The sequence below is a fragment of the Pelobates fuscus genome, chromosome 11 (genome assembly GCF_036172605.1).
Source record: "Pelobates fuscus isolate aPelFus1 chromosome 11, aPelFus1.pri, whole genome shotgun sequence".
Taxonomy (NCBI): Eukaryota; Metazoa; Chordata; class Amphibia; order Anura; family Pelobatidae; genus Pelobates; species Pelobates fuscus.
The window spans coordinates 28,103,928-28,122,827 of record NC_086327.1 but is presented as its reverse complement, the minus strand read 5'-3'; the positions used below and the strand labels follow the sequence as shown (position 1 = coordinate 28,122,827).

General features: G+C 40.0%; 1 protein-coding gene across 2 annotated transcripts in view; it reads left to right on the top strand.

The window, feature by feature from the left end:
* Positions 1-1,445: 1,445 nt before the first annotated feature.
* The window catches only part of LOC134577219 (MOB kinase activator 2-like), a 45,998-nt gene continuing 28,543 nt past the window's right edge, over positions 1,446-18,900 (top strand). For both annotated transcript variants that reach the window (XM_063435895.1, XM_063435894.1), the window contains exon 1: positions 1,446-1,621. The gene's annotated coding sequence lies outside the window, so the exon portion shown is untranslated. The remainder of the gene's footprint in view (positions 1,622-18,900) is intronic.

Sequence of the window (18,900 nt, the reverse complement as noted above, 5' to 3'; positions counted from 1 at the left end):
ATACCTGTCGGTGTTATTTTCACATATGCTTATGCTCTTAAGACTCTGTGCCAACAGTTTGACTGAGAACGGATAGCAGAAAAGACTTATCACAGCTGGTCCTTCACCACACATAGCAACTGCAGCTCATGCTCTTTGGTTGCTATAGTAACTCAAGCAGATGCTAAGAGCGCTCGCTAGGTAGTATAGGAACTTCAGACGCCGCCATGCTGGCAAATAATGGCAGCGTGTTGACATCATGGAGGAAGCTTGCAATATTTGGGGAAGTGTCCCCAATCAGGACAAATCACAGGAGTTGGCGGGCAAAGTGAGGACCGTCCGGAGGTGTTATATGAAGAGTAACATCCACAAAGCTGAGGACATGGCAGCAGTAGAATGGAGGTAAAGTTAGTAAATCTCAGTATTTTGCATCGAATACATCATGTATCTCTATGATATGATGTACTCAATGTATTTAGGAGGGATTTAGCCATTGTTAGAATTTACACAACAGGTTCACTTTAAGGAGCAAAAATTCATGCATTTTCTAATTTCTCTATTATTATTATTGGCATTTATAAAGCGCCAACAAATTCCACAGCGCTGAACAATTTGGAAAAAGACAAACACAATAGGAACAGACCGATACAATAGGTAGAGGACCCTGCCCGTGAGCTTACAATCTAAAGGGCAAAAGGACGTGTAGTCAATAAGGATTTATTACTACATTGGGATAACCAACTCTTTTTAACATGTCTTTCTTAAACAGTCAAACATATGATCTTAAGAGCTATACCACATTTAGTAGAATTAAGCTTTATCCCCAGAAAACCATATCTTATGCCTATCACACGTGCTGCGAATTAGTCTGATGCTTTATATTATTTACAAAATCTTATAAGAACTATTATTTAAATAATGCTGCCAAATGCTGTAAAATCAGTTCATCCCCCCCCCTTTTTTTTTATGTGATTTGCCATTTTTTTTATATTATTTACTTATAGTTAGATTTTACATTATGTTAGCAATTTAGGATGCAGAAACTATTTTTTTTTTTAAATAAAAGCCCCCCCCCCCTCCCCCCCCTAAGACTATATTTGTACACTGTATACTATTCCCCTCTAATTAAAGACTAAAAACCCTGATCACTTGCAAAAAACAGAGCTGATGCAAATGTAATATCTGCAAACATTATACAGCATTCTCCAAGAAGTGGATGCTGTGGGACACATGATATATGATATTGCATTAAATAGAACATTACTAAGCAGACACATTGTAGCAATGATAGCAGAAGAAGATGATATTGTGTATTCTTGTGCAGCCCAGGAAATTAATTGAAAAGGGGCTGTGTGACATAATGCTTCCTTGGTTGCCATAGATCAGTCCCTCCCCACACTCCCTGTCCTGGCCTGTGATTGGCTGGAGAGCTGTGAATAAGCCCAGTATTTGCAGGGCAGGAAGGGGGAGGAGAGCATGTGGTATCACTGGGCTGTGATAGCCAGGCTCTGGTTAGTCTGGTTTCACCTCTTTTGTCTGCCACTGTTTCCTAACTTGGAAATCGTGCTCTCTGTGTATCTCAGACAACCTGCAAAGTGGGATCCGACCTGGGGAAGGTCAGACAGAGCTGGGAGCACGAAACGTGAGTTTATCTGACTTTTATTATTTTACATTCTGTTCCATCTCTGTATAATGTACTTGGCAACCCTGTTTAAACAAAAAGGGAAAATCGAAACCTTAAATTTGTCTGGATGACACGAATCCACCCAGTCTATGGCAGGAATAACCAACCTCTGGCTGTCCAGCTGCTGTGAATGTCTGAGCATTGTGAGAGTGGCAGTCCACATTATCTGCTGTGCCTGAGGATGCCGGTTCTTTTAGTGGGCAGTCAGTTTGTGACAATATGTTTCATATGTTTTAAGATCTGTGGACTCCCTGCCTCAGTATTAGATCATTAGTGCATGGTATTTAGGGTTGTCTGGCTGTGCATCATAAGAGTGAGAGTCCTCAGCTGGAGTATCAGAGGCAGCGTATTCACGATCTACAGTGAGACAATGACATGGAGGGTGTCGTGTGTGTGGGTCCAGGTGTGAGTTACACCAGATCCAGATCTATGAAGGTGATTTGTTATGGCTGTGGTCTTATATCCTGGAACATCTTGTTTTGTGAGTCTGCTTTAGGACAGGTTGTGACAGGCAAGCCAGCAAGGATGGAGAATGCACATATTACCTGATTGAGATTCCAGACTCCACATGACAGGTCTCTGCTTGTGCTGAGAGCCATCTGCTCCCCCAGCTATCCCCCTATTGCATGCTGGGAGTCTCTCACCATGACTGTAATGTTGGCTTAGAAAGCACAAACTCCTGTGTAACTCATCATTAAGAGAAAGCAAGTCATTTATACTTTAATCATTATCTTCTATTATTTTTTTTTTCTATTTCCATGTTTTGTTCTGCTGATTAATTATTTGGTTCATTATCCCTATTAATGATCTAAATAATCATAGGAACAATGATTCGCTAAATCATGAATTGTGTAGAATTTGCTAGGGAATAATACATTTTAAGGCCAAATGTCAGCTATATTTCCAACCCAGTAATTAATTGATTTCATTTTCAATACCATTGCTGATCACCAACAATTCACATGTTTAATAACCCTTTAATAATGAATACTATGTTAATACATCTCCAGATGTTCTCATAGATAGATATTATATATTTAAAGGGTCTTCTTCTTCTCGTACAATAATTATAATGAGCTGAGCTGAATTTGGAAATTTAATGAAGATTCTTTAACCCCTTAAGGACACATGACATGTGTGACATGTCATGATTTCCTTTTATTCCAGAAGTTTGGCCCTTAAGGGGTTAAAGTTCCATCCAGAAAAACAATAGGATTCATACATTGATGCTTATATAGATTTCTAACCGTATACTTCCAGGTGTTGCTGGCCTACGGTTAAACATATGCTTCCAGGTGACAGCCGACGAGGTATGATCGGATCTATGGGAGCTGTGGTCCAGTAACAGATGGGCTGATAATACTGGACATTCCCTCTCTAAATACATGATTCCTGTATGTTTCCTTGGATCATGATACGGATTAGTAATGGCCAATCTTGATATCCCACGTTTCCCCAAATGCTCAGGGAGTATTTTTTGCTGACTAAGCAGTATGGGAAACCTAGTTCCAAAACATCTGGAGGGCCTCGACTACCGAGACTTCGTAAATTGCTATTCTGCTGCACACATCAAACCTCTGGAACTTTCTAAAACCTTATAATTCTGTATCCGCACAAGTTAATGTTTCTAAAAACTTTGGATACAAAACGATTCAGCATTCCAAGCAAACCTAGATAAGACTTTGGTTTTTGGATAAATAAGGTACTATTTACTATTTTGTCAGCTTTTTCAAAGGTTTTTCTCCTCTGTTCTCGTAATTCATGTAGGAGTCTACAGAAAATTGTAATCAGACAAAATAATAATCACACACACACACACAGTACAGGCCATGCAGTGCACGTGTGACGTTATGCTTCTATATTCCTTAAAAGAACACTACGGGCACCATAACAACATCATAAAAATTAAGTTGTTATGGTGCCAGTAGGTCCCTGGCGCTTTATTACAATTAATGATTAAATCCTTCACGAATGGTTTAAGTCCAACTTCTGTGCCCCAGCGCCAGCTTGAAAAAGGTACATACCTTTTTTGAGCCGCATTAACAATTGGTAGCTACTGATTGGCATAGAGCATCCGCTGACCACTCTTAGCCAATCAGCGGCACCTCTGCAGGATGTGCCACAGCCTTCTGTTCTGAAGAACTTGGGAAAGTGAAAGGATAGGGGGCCAGTGCCATTTGTGAACCATGATGTGGCACCATAACTACTTCATTTCACTTGCGTTCTTATGGTGCCTGGAGTGTGCCTTTAAGTTCTTGAGCTGTCAGATGGCTATTTGCTGGTGCCACCTTATCACATTGATGTGGAGAAGAACAGACAAAATGAAGATGGTTTGGGATCGATCCTACATATGGTTTCTTTTCTTTCATAGATATGGTTAATTCAGCAGACTTTAGAGATGATCTAAACAAAGCTTACCCAAACTCCGGCCCTCCAGATGTTGCTGAACTACAACTCCTATGATTCTCAGCCTATCTATTTAATTCGCCTGATCTAAACCAAAACAAAATAGAGCTTGCAGCTTGGGGCCCTCCAATAGTTTATAATGATGGTAAACATTATGCCAACATGTTCTGCAGTGGTTTACAGTTGGATAATCCAGAAATACAAAAATAACTTAACATTTCTTATTTACATTAACAAGAGGCCATTTGAATTGAATTGAACATGTTTCCTTTTTCCATATGTTTACATCTGTGTGTTGTCTATTCTTCACTTGCTCAGACTCAATGCTTTGTACTGCACCGTGGTGTATGTTGTGGCTTTGCTGCTGCGAGTGATTAATTAAATTGCAGCTTCTCCAAGAATCTGAGATTTTACTTGGCTCAGAAATTGGACTTTCAGTCGCCTGTGTGAACTTCTCTAGTCTACAGATCATTGTGGGTTAGAAAATAGCGGAAAATTATGACTTTTATTTTTTTTAATTTTTTTTAAAGGGAAATTGTTACAAAATCATCTATAACTTGTGTTAACCTATAAGTGACACGCTCTGTTTTCTTTTAAATTTATGTTAAAGATGTATCAAATAACATCATAATCTAGTTCAGAAAAGGCAAAACACGGACAAACATTGTAAATAGAGAAGGAGACATCGAAACGTTGTTTATTTCATTTTTCCTCTTGTCTATACACTTTCTCTATGCTGACTGCCAGGTGCAAATATTAGAGTTTACAACAATGGCTAACAGGAAGTTAAGATGGAGGCACACAGTAGCAGGATACAGAGGTGTGGATTTCTGCATTTGAATTTTATTTTTCACACCTCACTAGCATATTTTTACGTATTTATTCCCTAAATATAGGGCTAAGTAAACATAATATTAAAATTCCAGGTAAGTGACAAGTTCTCTTTAAGTTATTTAAAACACCTTACGTGTTTCTTAGGCCTTTGGCACAGAGCGCATTTTTGTAGATTTAAGGATGTATATTAGAGAAGACCGTGCAATACAAAGGTTTAGTGAAGAAATAAACAGAAACTGTAGAAGCTCAGTCATGAGGCCTTATGTCATTACTGTATATTATTCATAGTTACAATGTAGCCTGTGGCCTTGTCCAACAGAGTAAGAGATGAGAAATATAGTTTGTAAATATCTCCTGTGCAAAAAAATAGCCATCACTTTTTTGGGAGATACTGAAATATGCATCAGATCTTCAAATCCATCATTCTTTAACAATAATATATAGTTGCTTCTATAATTTCTTTCTTTTTTGTTCGTTTGTTCTTTTGGTTATTGTTTTTTATTTTTATTTTTTTATTTAGGTGATATTTTTCTCAATTCAAAGTGAATCCAAATTAAATTTAAAATTCAAGGTCAAGTAGCCGAACTGGGAACATTTTCAAAGCCAGCTAAGCTTTTCGCTGCCCTGGCCTTAAATTTGAAATTCACCTTGAATGATCACTTTAGTACATAGCCCTGATTGTAGAGGTCTGGCATGTTTATTAAGTCGAGAAAACTCAGCAGTAGTTGTGATTTACAGATGACGTTAGTGGTTACCATAAAATAGACTACCAGAGAGATTTTAACGACAGTGGTATTGTATACATTGTTTTAGGACTCCAAACTGTCTGTTTCAGGATTAGACTGTTGCAGAGGAAGATTGTATTGACAGAAACATAGAAACATACAATGTGACGGCAGATAAGAACCATTCAGCCCATCTAGTCTGCCCAATTTTCTAAATACTTTCATTAGTCCCTGGCCTTATCTTATAGTTAGGAAAGCCTTATGCCTATCCCACGCATGCTTAAACTCCTTCACTGTGTTAACCTCTACCACTTCAGCTGGAAGGCTATTCCATGCATCCGCTATCCTCTCAGTAAAGTAATAAAATATATATTTTTTAATCCTAGGTTTCTCCACTATATGGATAGTGTCACTCTTTCTATGTATTATTTTATATGTGTATTATTTTATTTTATTTCAGTCACTATATGTTTCGCTTGTTGTACATATTATACAAATTCTCCTCCTTTTCCCTTTCTTTTATTACTACCACTTTTGAGCTATGGACATTTACCATTAACCATGATGTCCGTTTTCGCTTCTATGTGCCCTAATTCGCATGTGCGGCTAATGGTCGTTCCACACATGCGAAGAACTACAAACCTATTGGGTGCATGCGCTAACTACCAGAATGCTGCAGAAGCGTGGAATACTCACCATTTTAAGGACGAAATGGGACATGCTGGGATTTGAACCGCAAACCCATGGGGTGGGCAGATTCTGCTGGTGGTGCATCGGCCCACTGAGTAATCTCACCAGCAACAGAGCTATTCAATAAACTGAGAGTTTTGTACAATAGTCGAGAGGATTGCACATTTTAGGCCAATTTGCCAAGCTGTAATGAACACAACTATATTTCAATTTTGGCTATTTTTCCTGGTCAATGTTTCACAATCCCAGTTTAGTGAATATCTCTTTATATTGCTTTCCTGAGAAGGTGAAGAATCATTGCAGTGGAGCAAATATTCGTTTTATCCTTAGAAATACATGAGAAAAGGTCTGTCCCTAGATAGAAATAAAAAAAAAAAAAAAATTCAAATCTTTAAAAATAAATATTTAAAAAGAAGAACAGAGAAATTAAACAACACAAGTAAGGATAGTGAAGATGAACCTAGGTCAAAATACTGGTGGGGGAGAAGAAAAAAATATATATGATAGTGGACTTATATATGATAAAAGATTGGTCCAGAGGTAAAAAAAAAAAAAATGCCCTGGAGAAAGGCCACTAGTACAGAAGGTACATAGCTAGTGGAGGAAGCCAATATGGGTAAATTAAGGTGAAGCACTATCCTCTTGCAAAGGATGCAATTAATCTAATGTTAATGACAACATAGTAGAAAAGAGAGGATAGTGAAACATAGGATATATAATTGCAAAAGAGAATAAGTGGTGAGTAACCACTGTGTTATACTGTGTCTCAGCAATATATATACTGTGTGTGTGTATATATACACACGCCAAGTTATATATATATATATATATATATATATATATATATATATAACTTGGCTTGGTCTCATATGTTATGCTGGACCAGTTAAATTTTACCCCACAATAAACACCAGAAGTTAATATCACGGCAGGATCAATAAATCTGGTAAAATCAGGATAATATAATAAGTGAAAAAAATAAAGTAAAGTTAAATAAACTGCCTGATAAACTGGCTTGTGATACAATGTATCCGAAGTAAATAGGTTCCGAGGAGGAGAAAATCCGAAGTAAATAGGTTCCGAGGAGGAGAAAATCTAGCTGTGCCTTCGAGGGCACCTGTCTAGCATGATAAAATCTAGCTAGCTAACTGCATTGATCTAAAGCCCCTGTAATGTCAGGTAAGGGTATTCAGGCTGACTGTGCCTTCGAGGGCACCTATCTGTAGGTCAGTAGCTAGCTAACTGTCTGCCTCCAAAAAAGAAACAGCGGTCCAGAGACTGACCCTAATCACCACTTTTCTTTAAGTATTAACGAGATGCAGCAGATCCCAAGTGCTGAACTTACTCTCTCCTTTAAGTCTGGATCCCTATTAGCAAGAGCTGGAGCTTTGCAAACGCAGAAAATTTGTGGTATTGAATAAGACGGTATTGCATTTATTTAGGCCAACCATAAAATGATACCAGATGCGGTGTAACTATCTAACAGTGAAGGGCAGACAGAGGGTCTTGGCAGACAAAAGCTTAATCTGTGCTAGAGATTCCCAACCTTTTCCTTTAACCCCTTAATGACACATGACATGTGTGACATGTCATGATTCCCTTTTATTCCAGAACTTTGGTCCTTAAGGGGTTAAAAGCTACCGTGTATTGCAACTATCATTACACTCAGCCAGCATTGTGCAACTATCATTACACTCAGCCAGCGTTGTGCAACTATCATTACACTCAGCCAGCATTGTGCAACTATCATTACACTCAGCCAGCATTGTGCAACTATCATTACACTCAGCCAGCATTGTGCAACTATCATTACACTCAGCCAGCATTGTGCAACTATCATTACACTCAGCCAGCATTGTGCAACTATCATTACACTCAGCCAGCGTTGTGCAACTATCATTACACTCAGCCAGCATTGTGCAACTATCATTACACTCAGCCAGCATTGTGCAACTATCATTACACTCAGCCAGCGTTGTGCAACTATCATTACACTCAGCCAGCATTGTGCAACTATCATTACACTCAGCCAGCGTTGTGTATGATACAGAAAGGGTTTTATTAACTGGATTAAAATGTATTTGGGAGGCGTATAAACAAAGAATTATAAACTCTATGATTTAAAAAGCGTTCAGAGTGTGGCATTAAATGCACATCTACATAAGCAGGGGTTAAATTGTTTCAGAGCCGGAGAGCATACATGTAGTGGCTAACAATTAAAGGAACACTGTAGCGTTAGGAATACAAACCTGTTTCTAACGCTACATTCATAGGCGTGCGCAGCCTATTGCATTAGGGTGTGCACCCTAAAGCACAAACACACACCGCATGTATGTGTGTATATATATATATATATTTGTTATATATATATATATATATATATATATATATATACATACATACACACACACACACACACACACACATACACTGCTGTTTGTGTGTGTGTGTGTGTGTGTGTGTGTGTGCTGTTAGTGCGTTGTGTGAGGGTGCTGTGTGTGTGTGTGAGGGTGCTGGTATTGTGCTATGTGGGTTAGTGTGTTGTGTGTGAGGGTGCAGTTTGTGTGTGAGGGTGCTGGTAGTGTGCTGTGTGAGGGTGTGTTAGGGTCCTGTTAGTGTGCTGTGTGAGGGTGCTGTTTGTGTGGTGTGTGTGTGTGAGGGTGCTGTGTGTGTGAGGGTGCTGTTTGTGTCGTGTATTTGTGAGTGTGCTGTTTGTGTGAGGGTGCTGTTAGTGTACTGTGTGTGAGAGTGTTGTGTGTGTGTGTGACGGTACTGTATGTGTGCTGTGTGTGTGAGGGTGCTGTATGTGTGCTGTGTGTGAGGGTGCTGTATGTGCGCTGTAGTAAATATCCCCCCTCCCTTCTTACCTTATGTAGGGAGGGGAGATCCTTGCTGCCATGTGCCATCCCTGGTGGTCCAGTGTAGAGTATACTCTAGCCTGCGGGGCTAGAGTTCACTCTTGCAAGATATGAGCGTTGCCACGGCAATGCTCAGATCTCGCGAGAGGAACCTGGCGAAGCTTCTGTCTAGAGCTCCCCGGGTCCTCTCCTGCCTCCCTCCATGCTGCTGTGGGCCGGTGAGGTAGATCTTTGATCTCCCCGCCGGCCCATGGAGGCTTAGAGCAGAGCCGGCACTCAAATAGTGCCGGCTCTGCATGAGCCTACAGGGGAGATCCGGAGATCTCTCCTGCCGGCAGGGGTCAAGTCCTGGGGAATAAAGTGGACTAAAGTGGATTCCCACCCCCCCAAAAAAATAATATACACTCGTGTATATATACGTGCACACACACATATATATATATATATATACGCGTACACACACACATACACTTACAGACACACACATTCACATACACTCACAGACACATACACTCACACACACACACACACACACACTCACAGACACACTCACATACTCAGACACACTCACATACTCAGACACACTCACATACTCAGACACACACACATACTTAGACACACACACACACTCACAGACACACACACTCACAGACATACTTAGACAGACACACACACACACACACACACTTAGACACACACACACAGACACACACTCACAAATTATTATTTTTTAATTAAAAATTGTCCACCTAGCCTCCCTACCTGGAGAGCTGGCGTGGACTTGTCCCTGGGGTCCAGTGGGTCGGGTGCCGGTCTCCATCTCAGCCGCGGCGAGGGAGCTGTGTGCTCTCTACTTCCTCTCGCCGCGCAGGCTGTCTGCTGTAGCTGGGAGCCGGAATATGACGTCATATTCCGGCTCCCAGCATCAGTCGACAGCCCTCGCGGCGAGAGGAAGCAGAGAGCACACAGCTCCCTCGCCGCGGCTGAGATGGAGACCGGCGGGGGGGGGGGGGGGGGTCCATTACCAGGGTAACTCCGGGGGGAATGAGGAGGGCATTTGGGGGCGGCAGAGTGCCTGCAGGAACAGTGGGAACATTGTTCCCACGCGTTCCTGCAGGACTCACAGGCGTGCCGCGGGGATTAGGGTGTGCCTAGGCACACCCGGCACACCCCGTGCGCACGCCTATGGCTACATTGTGCCCTGTCTCTAACTCACTGCTCTTGAAAGGGTTAAAACTCCCTTTTAACAATTACCTCCTCCGGCGACATCATGGTGATGTACGACCTAATGCACATGCGCAGTGAGCACTCTCTGCATTAAAGCATTGAATCAATTTGTAGACATTAGACATCCTCATGCAAAGCAGGAAGCGCCTCTAGTGGCTTTCTGGTAAACAGCCCTAGAGGTGGGCTTAACTACTTAATTTTGGGTCCAAAATCGTGACTGTCCCTCCTAAACAGGGACACTTGGATGATATGTGATAGTAAATAAAACAACAACTCCCATGACGCTTTGTCTGGTCTAATCTAGCCAATCAATATTGTTGGTTTTTTTTCTTTTCATATTTACACATCAGACTACGCCCTTTCCAGTTAGCAGTGACATATGGATCCTTATTATTATTTTATGGATCCTTATCCAATTAATTATTCCAACTTTTAAAGATGCCTACGTCCGCACACACGTACAATCTCTATTAAATAGCAATCTGTATGTTGCGTGACTGAGTTGATTACATTTTGCTGAACATGTGGAGAGGAAGGGATGCATTGACTATTCAGGCATAAGCACCACACATGACAAGATAGTTCTAACTATGAAGTAATAAAATTATTTTACATTTAAAAAAAACCTTCACATGGTTGACATGCATTTATTATGTCATATATAGAGAGACTCCCCCCCCCCCCCCTTCTGGCTAATAATTCCAGGAACCATATATATGAAGGCAAAAACTGGTGATGTTCTGGGACAAAATGCTAAATAAGTAGCAGTTGCCATAGAAACCATTGGAATGTCTCTCAACAACTAGCAATAAGCTAGCCCAATAATATCATCTGGTTTGTATGGATACATGTAAAACTGTTTGTCTTAGTTATACTACTACTACATCTTCCTGGGTTTTTTTTTTTGTTTTTTGTTTTTTTGGGGGACAAATACACGAATTGAGTTCAGTTATATCACACTGTAACTGCTGCCATATTGTTTGTTATTTGCTTGACCTCAAACCTAAGCACCAAAATGCACTTTAGTCTGCCTGTTTGCATATAAATTACATACAGCTGGTACGTTGGTGAAGACCTGAGTCCTGGTGGTGTTAGAACTTTCAACGATGATTTTACTCTAGAATCTTCAGATTCATTGTATAAAGACATTTTCTGTCCTGATCTACAAAAGTGGAGTAATTACCCTGGAAACCAATTGAACCTTTTTTTTTGTTGATTGTCCCACTTTTAGGATCTGTCCCCCTTAGAGGTCGTTTTTCAAAACCGCCATTTGTGATGATCACATCTCTATAAAATTCCCAATCCGAATACTGAATGCTATGTACAGGTTTTTTTTTTTTTTATATTCTGCACAGATTATCCATCTTGAAATATGTGTAATATTTAGTGTACACAACAATTTATTAGAAACATAGAATGTGACGGCAGATAAGAACCATTCGGCCCATCTAGTCTGCCTAATTTTCTAAATACTTTCATTAGTCCCTGGCCTTATCTTATAGCTAGAATAGCCTTATGCCTATCCCATGCATGCTCAAACTCCTTCACTGTGTTAACCTCTACCACTTCAGCTGGAAGGCTATTCCATGCATCCACTACCCTCTCAGTAAAGTAATACTTCCGGATATTATTTGTAAACCTTTGTCCCTCTAATTTAAGACTATGCCCTCTTGTTGTAGTAGTTTTTCTTCTTTTAAATACAGTCTCCTCCTTTACTGTGTTGATTCCCTGTATGTATTTAAATGTTTCTATCATATCCCCCCGTCTCGTCTTTCCTCCAAGCTATACATGTTAAGATCCTTTAACCTTTCCTGGTAAGTTTTATCCTGCAATCCATGAACCAGTTTAGTAGCCCTTCTCTGAACTCTCTCTATAGTATCAATATCCTTCTGGAGATACGGTCTCCAGTACTGCGTACAATACTCCAAGTGAGGTCTCACCAGTGTTCTGTACAATGGCATGAGCACTTCCCTCTTTCTACTGCTAATACCTCTCCCTATACAACCCTATATTGTTCTATGAAAATATATATTCACGCATAACACATAGAAGCTCTTTTAGAACATGTTTGTCTGTGTGTGTACTTTTATGGATCAAAACACAAGTTCCATACAAAGCGGGATCTTGGCTCATTTTACTAAGTAAACAATAAGCCTTTGATTAGTACCGTCCTGGAATATTGGGTGCGCTCAGGATGCAGTGGGAGGGAGACACTGAGCGTGTGTGGTTTGTCCTTTAAATATGACGTAATCATAAATGTTTCAACCATCCCTGTTCCCTACTTTATTGGATTTTGGAACTAGAAAACCAAATCGGTAAGACGCAGGAAAACCGAAAATCCAAGGTTTCGAAGTTTAAAATGAATTCATAACTGCTTCAACTCTGTAAGAGACAGGGGAGATTGCTGTAAAGCTCACTTTTCTGCATTTTAAGGTTACCGTAATTTGATTTAATTCCTTTACTTCATTCAATATCCAGCCAGTGGTGTGCTAGGTATGTTTTTTTTTTGTTTTGTTTTGTTTTTTACAATGGAGCTAAAATATTTCAGTTTTAGTTTTTTAAAGAATTTTGTTACGGTTGTGAAAATATGTGGCTATTTATGACCATGGTCTATATTTCCTGGTAGCACTGTCGGAATGTTAATTGGTTTAGATAAGCATATCTCCCAAGTGTCTCAGATCCAGAGGAAGATGTCCCAATTTGGGACTTTTTATTCATTTTTTTTTTTTTTTTTAATGTGTCACTTTTTTAAACATTTAAAACATTTCCTGGTAGTTTTGTTATTATTTTTATTGGTATTTATATAGCACCAATTTATTCCGCAGCACTTTACAGTATTGTGTAAGTGATAAATTAACAATAAATGAGACAATTACAAAATGTTGCAGGAACAATAGGTAGATGAGGATCCTGCTGAAACGAGTTCAAAAATGTTAATCTCTGAATTTTATTATGCCACAAATTAGAAAGTGCCACATGGTCAGCTTATTGGCAACCACGCATCTGACGATGACATGCCCATCTGCTACTTACCCCTGGAAGCCATCCATCTGCTGACCTGTCTCCTTACGTGTTCCTTTCCATGCAAAATAATAGACGCTATGCAATGCTTAGTCACTAAGTTCACTTTTAAATTAAATAAGTTCCTTCTTTGACAATAAGTTTCAGTATATTTTTATAAAGAACATATGCAGAAGTGTGTTAGTGATTTTATGTTTTTTTAATGATCACTCGATTATTCTGTATGTTACAGCAATTTTAATAGCTTGGGGGCCCTTTACACGGGTAATGTACAGCAGGTGCCAGTCCATTTAACTGCAGATATATATTGGAATAATGGGTAGAATTACAGAACAAACTACACCACTAACCACTAAAATGTAGTACATAGTAAATTGCAATTTATTTTTATCTGACTCCCAGGAAGAGAGGGACTCCCAAGCCTCACTCCCAGGCCCCACTCACAGGTCTGACTCGGAGGAGGATGACTCCCCATCCACAAAAGGGGACATCAGAAAGCTGCTGACAGACCTAAGACAGGTCTGGAAGGCCGATCTGAAGGAGACCCAAACTGTAATAGGGGTCTTGCAGCAGAGAGTCCAGGAGGTGGAGACCAGAGAAATATCCAGAGATATCCAACTCCAGGACACCAAGCAGCAAGTGGAAGGACTTACTGAGCAGGTCCGGCGCTTACAAGGAACGGTGGTGACACTTGAGACCAGACAACGCCGCCGTAACATACGCCTCAGGGGCATCCCTGAAACAGTAGGTGGAGAAGACCTACTGCCCTTTGCCCTTTGTCCGGAGACTTACCTCCTCCATGGGCCTCAGGTGTAACTCAGACACCCCACTGATACTATCCACCTTCCGGGTACGCAAATCGCCAGCAGCACCTGCAGGTGCCCCCAGAGACACGATAGCTACCACCAGAGACATAGCGGCGAAAGCCGCCATCATGGCCGGATCTAGACCACTGGGGTCGGTGAAATTTGAGGGAAGCGAGGTAGCCATGTACAGTGACCTCCCTTTCGCTGTGCTTGCTGCAAGGAGACAACTGGTACCGTCACAAAGAGACTGAGAGAGCACTCCGTCCGATACCGATGGGGCACAGACGGTTCACTGGTGGTGCAACAGGGCACCGACGTACTCACCTTGACCTCAGGGGAAGACCCAGAGACTTTCCTCAAAAAGCAAGGCTTGCTAGCCAACGGGCACAACAAGCGAACCGAGAAACGCAACACTTAGTTCTTGCAATACTTAGTTCTTATAACACTGTAATTCATGTGTTTATATGTGTATATAGTTTTTGGGAGTTTTTTCATACTCCTAACCTACTACCCCATGCATAAGCCCTAACCACCTGACTTCACATACATAGAATAGAGAATGCTAAACTTACGCAACCTCACTAAGCAGGGGTCCCCATATAAAAGTATAAAAGTAGAACATGCAATTTGGCACCTCGCAATGCTATTGTACATATTTCACTAATACTGTGATTATTGCCATGTTTGTAACCCAACGAAATGCTACATGATCTTGTTATAACCCATACAATGGAAAAATGTATACTCTGTGTACAAAACCCCAAAAAACAAAAGTCTGTTTGGAATAATTCTCCAACTGAGCAATAGTTGCATTTTTTTTATTTATTTTTTATTTTTTATTTTTTTTCTAATATTTTACATTTGGCTTTTGATTCACTACAATTTACTGTAAAGTGGATAAACTCCAGTGTGAATGTTTAAAAAAAAACTAAACTGAAACATACCAGTTTCTTTTGTTACAATCCACTGCTTTTATCCCTGGCGCACAATGAGGCTGTAAAAGAGTTCATATTCTCTAGGTGAGATCTAACCTGTGATATGTCTATTAATTAGTAACACGGCCTCCCTGGCTACTAACTGGCACACTGCTCCAAATTCTTCAATTGTTTCCATGTTTACATCACTCCACATCCTGTCCAAGTATGAAAGTTTGCAGATTTCCAAAGGAACCATTTGTGTACTGATAAATTGTTTTATCCCTTATTGTAATGATGTTACCAGTACACTTGTGTGTAATAAAAAAAAAAAATCCCACTCACGCAAGCACTTACATGCAGTCTAAGTCCCTGGAAAAAGTGGTAAGATTCCCCAAAACTCTGTGTCGAATTTATTGAACTACCATAATTTCCAGTATAGAGGGTTTCCTAGACTAATTAGAAAGGGGTCTAACTGTCATGCCTATCATACTCTGCATACATTTTACAACTTTATAAATAAGATTCGAAAAAGTATTTTTTTTTTTATTTTTGAAGTTTTTACAATAATGTGTAAGGAATCAGGAGATAAAGAACCCCTGCTCAAGCAAGCTTACATACTGTATAGGTAATGATTACATGACGATTCCTATGCTTGCTTGCTTGCTTGCTTGCTTGCTTGCTAGGATATATCTGGGGTACACTAACTTCAGTATCCAGATGTTGCGGCCTAGCTGCCATAATGGTTGCAGACATAATGCTGACAAAGCAGATGTAGTCCGCAACATCTGGTGAGCCGAAGGTTGCCTACCTCTGACGTATCTTATCTTAATCGTGTCTTGCAACAGGTGGTCCTCACGTGGTTAAAAAAAACAAAAAAAAGCTAAAGGTTCATTGAAAATGTCCATCTTAGCAGTTGTGGATATGCTCAAATCGGCCGGCCCTGTATATTCGTAACTGGGTTAATGAACTCACACCGCGATCTCGTTGTCAAGAATAAGCTTTTTCATACCGCATCTCACTAATAGGAGATAAGGAATTTCTTTGAAGGCGAAGGAAATTGACAATTTGATTCATATTTCATTCTTTATTGTTCCCTTCAAGGCTTACGTTACTACACAGCATTTTGTTTTCCATTTAGAAGAGCTTTAGGCCTATTGACCTTGATTATTCAAAAAGCCACATGAAACGAGTCACGTGGAAAATTGTGATTTTGCTATGACAAGCAACAGAAACCATTTCATCATAGGTTTACTTATCCAGGGTCCTAACTAAATCTGTATGATCTGAACAGTGTGTTCATAACACTCTCAGAACTGCAAGCATTCTAAAAGGGGCATGTTTATTTTATGGGCCTCTAAGGGACAGTCAGTACAGTCATCAGTAGTTATATTGGATTTGTTTATATTTGTCTAATAATTAGTTTTATTTCATTAGTACACCCTCGCCACTCAATATGCAGGTTTTCCCTTTTTTTTCTCTCCAAAAAACGCATCTATGTATGATGTCATAGCATGCCACAGTAGAAAGCTAATAATGATCTATAACTCCGAGATACCATTACCCATAAGGCACTGCTTCGAGGTAGAAAGTTAAATTCACCTCAATATTGTCTGAGTCACTTCCTGGTTTGGTAAGAACAAACCGTAGAAGTTACAAAGTTGGGAGACTTACAGAAAAAAAAGGAACTTCTAATGTAAATATATATATATATATATATATTTTTTTTTTTGCAAATCATTTTAATCTATATATGTACTTTAAAAATGATTGTTTAACGCTGCACTGGAGTGTCCCTTTAATTAACTTTATGACCTCCTGATTGGATTTGATGAAGTTGAGTAAATCTAATAGATCTAGGCCAAAGTAGTCTTTACACAAAGGATTTTCAAGAAACATTATATTGTTAGGAATACAAAATGCACAAAATTATTGTCCCCTCCCCCCGCCAAGTAAGGGGGTTAAATAACCTTTTAAACTCTTATCTCATTTGCCCCGATGCTGGATAGGGTGCCTCCTCCTCTCACGTCAGCGATCCGGGGGAACATAATGCACATGCGCAGCGATTCAATGCTTTCCAATGGGGAATGTCAACACATGTTTAAACGTCCTCATGCAAAGCGTGAGGACGTCCAGCGTTTTTTCACTGAGTCAAAACTATGTGAAACTCCAGGACGCGACTTTAGTGACTGTCTGAAACTGCGATGTCTTACAATGCAGGGTTATGGGGGAACAGGGACACTGCAGGCAGACCAGTTCAATGAGATGAAATGGTCTGAGTGCTCGTAGTGTTCCTTTAAAAAGTCACTGTATCTGGAAAACAATTGTATTTCTCTGAGTGTTATGCAAGATTGCTATGATAAACACACCTAAGTGGAAGACAAAAGGTACACGCCGGGTATCAACGTCTCTATTTCGATTGATTGGGCATAACTGCTTCTAGCTAGTTTATAATATAGTCACAGATAATAAAGCATTTTAGTAGCTGTTACAGCAATGAGAGGATTCTTGTAATGCTGTGACAATGATAATTTGTTCTTTGCGCTATGACGTTAACATTTTATAGTTGTGCTTATGCAACCAAACTAAAGAAAAAATCTTGTAAATGGACAAATCAATACAAAGGTGACTTGAAGGCTGGCAGGTGGATGATCATCATACATCCTACTTATACAATTCTAGCAGGGCTGGTAAGTAGTGGTGAATTGCAAGCCTGCATGTTGTGTGGCTAAGCACACTTCCTTCAAACCATACCGATTCATGCTTCGCAATGGGCACTGTGATAGGCTGAAAACAGTCAGCTGACACTCTCAGCCGTTCACAGCTGCCCATTGCTGATCAGTTGAATGCTTTCTGAGGACTCTCATCTAGCATTAAAAATGTTTTAACACTGAATGGAAGAACGATACCAGGGGACTCCAGACACTATAACCACTTCAATGAGATGAAACGGTTACAGTGCCTAAAGTGTCCCTGTAAGAACTCCAGCCAAAATTATCAAAAATGCATTGGCTGCTTTAGCTAAGTAAATACAGACTATAAATGTGGGTTAATTTCCTCTCTTGCTAAATTTTGTCTAACTCCTGGTCTCTACGGTCCTGGTCGTCTAATTCTATGGCTCTGTCCTGGCGCCATAGAATGTCGAGGTCATGTTGTGATCATCGGTAAGCTCTGGCAATATTTTCTTGACATATTTACTGGTGGTTGAAGGCTCTGCCTCCAGTGATCACATATTCTCAAATTGTAGTAAAGATTCACTTCAGTGCACAACCTATTATTATTTTATTATTTGTATAGCGCCATCACATTCCGTAGCGCTGTACAATTAGGTACAGTAGCAGTAGTTTAATTGAAATGCTTTCTTGAAGAAGTGAGTTTTCAATGATTTTTTTGAATGAGGTGAAAGTCTTACGGAGGAGTGAAGGGAGTTCCACAGAAGAGGTGCAGCCTTGGAGAAATCTTGGAGGCGAGCATTAGAGGTGGGCATACGGACAGAGGATATATGTAGGTCTTTGGCGGGACATACTTGTGTATTAGGGATGATAGGTAGGTTGGAGCAACATTATGGAGGGACTTGTAAGCAAGCACCAGAGTTTTAGCATATATACTGCATGTTACTGCATGTGTACAGTAACTAAGGTCTGAACATTTATTTTTTAAGTTACACTGTGTGCTCCATAAAGAGGAAGTGTGGTAAGACAGGGATTTATCCCCGGGACGTCACAGCAGAAGAGATATATGTTGATTTATTGTTCA